Source organism: Elephantulus edwardii, unplaced genomic scaffold, assembly GCF_000299155.1.
Source record: "Elephantulus edwardii isolate Elephantulus edwardi_28Jun2011 unplaced genomic scaffold, EleEdw1.0 scaffold00010, whole genome shotgun sequence".
Lineage (NCBI taxonomy): Eukaryota > Metazoa > Chordata > Mammalia > Macroscelidea > Macroscelididae > Elephantulus > Elephantulus edwardii.
This window is the reverse complement of record NW_006399760.1, coordinates 33,465,393-33,467,783: the sequence shown is the minus strand read 5'-3', so window position 1 is coordinate 33,467,783 and position 2,391 is coordinate 33,465,393.

Sequence of the window (2,391 nt, the reverse complement as noted above, 5' to 3'; positions counted from 1 at the left end):
ATCTAACATTAGCTATAATATCCCTAGTACCATGACCTCTTCTAAATCTAGCCTGTACATCTGGCAGTTCTCTGTTGACATATTGCTCCAATTGTTTATTGACGAGTCTTCTTAAATGGTCTAGGTATAGGTTTCTCATTAGCACAATCAAGTGTTCTAGGATCCCTGGTCTTCTCATATTAGCCATAATTTGTTGCAAACCATGCAGTTAAATAGTTAACTGCCTTTGCATAGCAAATAAAACACCAACAGACATCATTCTCTTTCAGCCAAGAACCATATGACATTAGCAGTGATGGCCCTGGTGTCATAGCCTCTTCTAAATCCAGCTTAAACTTTTAGCAGTTCTCTGTTGATGTACTGTTCTAATCATTTTAAAAATAATCATCAGTAGGACCTTGCATGCATGTGATATTAGTGATATTATTCAATAATTTTCAAATTTTGGTGACTCACCTTTTTTTGTGGATGGAAAAAAATAGGTATTTCTTATAATAAGTTGGTCAGGTGGCTGTCTTCCAAATTTCTTGGCACAGCCTAATGAGTATGTCCATGGTTGCATCTATTTGTTGTAACATGTCAATTGGTATTCTATATGAGTTCCTGAGGTCTTATTTTCTTGTCAATGCCTTGAACTTCTTCTTTTCTAACTGTTGATTCTTGATCATATGCTACTTCCTGAAACAGTCAATTCTTTACAGACATGGTGAGAGAAATGAGGCTGAAGAGCAAATGACTAAATTTCCTATAATCAATCATTTATTTATTGCAAATACCTTCTTTAAAAGACTCCAAAAGCAACAATACATATGTACTTTTCCTGATGGACTACATAGAGATCAGATTGACTGGAATCTTGGAGAATCACTGGAGAAGCTCACTATTAGCAGTCAAATCCAGGTCCGGTGCCAAATGGGGGACAGACTGTCAATGCCTCACATGCAAGTTCAAACTGAAGCTGAAGAAAATTAAAACAAGACCATCAAAACCAGAACAGTCTTGAGTGTATCCCACCTGAATTTAAAAACCACTTCAAGAATAAGTTTGAGGCACTGAACACTAATGATCGAGTGGTGGGATGGCATCGAGGATATCGTCCATAAAAAGAGTAAAAGGTTGCTACAAAGACAGTGGAGAAAGAAAAGGACAGCATGGATGTCACAAAAGATTCTAAAAATTGCACTAGAACATCGAGAAGCCAAACCAAGGGGATGAAATAAGAGAGACGAGCAGATTTCAAAGGGCAGCTTGAGAAGATAAAGTAAAGCATTACAGCAAAATGTGCAAAGAACGAGTTAGAAAAGAAAAAAGAACTTACTCGGCATTTCTCACGCAGCAAGAGCTGAAAAACAAAATAAATTCTAGCCTCAAGCTTTAATCCTGAAAGATGCTATGGGCAAAATCTTGAATGATCCAAAATGCATCAAAAGGAGGAGGGAGCTCTGGTAGCCTAGTGGTAAAAAGCTGCACTGCAATCCCGAAGGCATGCAGTTTGAATCTACCAGATGCTCCACCAGAGAAGGAGGGCAGTCAGATCTAACTCCTGCACCAGTCGGATCTGACTTGAAGGTGTGTACACACACACACACACACACACACACAGATGAAGGATGGAATACTAGGCACTCAAAAATGATCAGGGGCCACAACAGTAGATTTGGGCAATATTAACGATCGTGAAAACATCTCAGGAGCAGCGTTTGGTCAGCTGTACGTGGCCAGCATGAGCCAGAGCCAATGACACAGCAACTAACAAAACCCAAAACATTGACCTTCTCATACCCTCAATTCATTCAAAATTTACAATGAATCAGACTTACTTTTATTATGACCATTTTTCATCATGTTCCAGTTCAGCCACTAGTAAGTGCTAGTGGAACATCCTGGTCTACATCACTCACTTGTATTTGTAAAACAGGAATAAAGATATCCCTACCTCATGGATATTTCTCAGAAAATGAAGGAAACAATAATGACTGAAGGAATTACTGTACAAAAGCACCAGGAACACACATACATAGTAAGTGTTAAATAAATGTTGCAGACCATCCTCATTGATTAAAAACTGACATACTATAAACTTCATTAAAGAAAAGCTTGGAAGAACTCTAGTAGTCCTAATCCACAACATAAACAGTCTTCCAAGTATCCTGAAAAATCTACAACCAGAAGATAAAATAGATGAACATAACCCTCTGAGAATCAAATCCCTATGCACATCCAAAAACTTCTCCAGCAGGGTAAAACGGGAAGCCACAGACTGGGAAAAGGTATTTGGGAATGACATGTCAGATAAGGAACTTATATCTAGAATTTATAAAATACTTGAGCACCACAACAAGACAAAGGTAAATAATCCAATAGAAAACGGGCACAAGATATGAACAGACA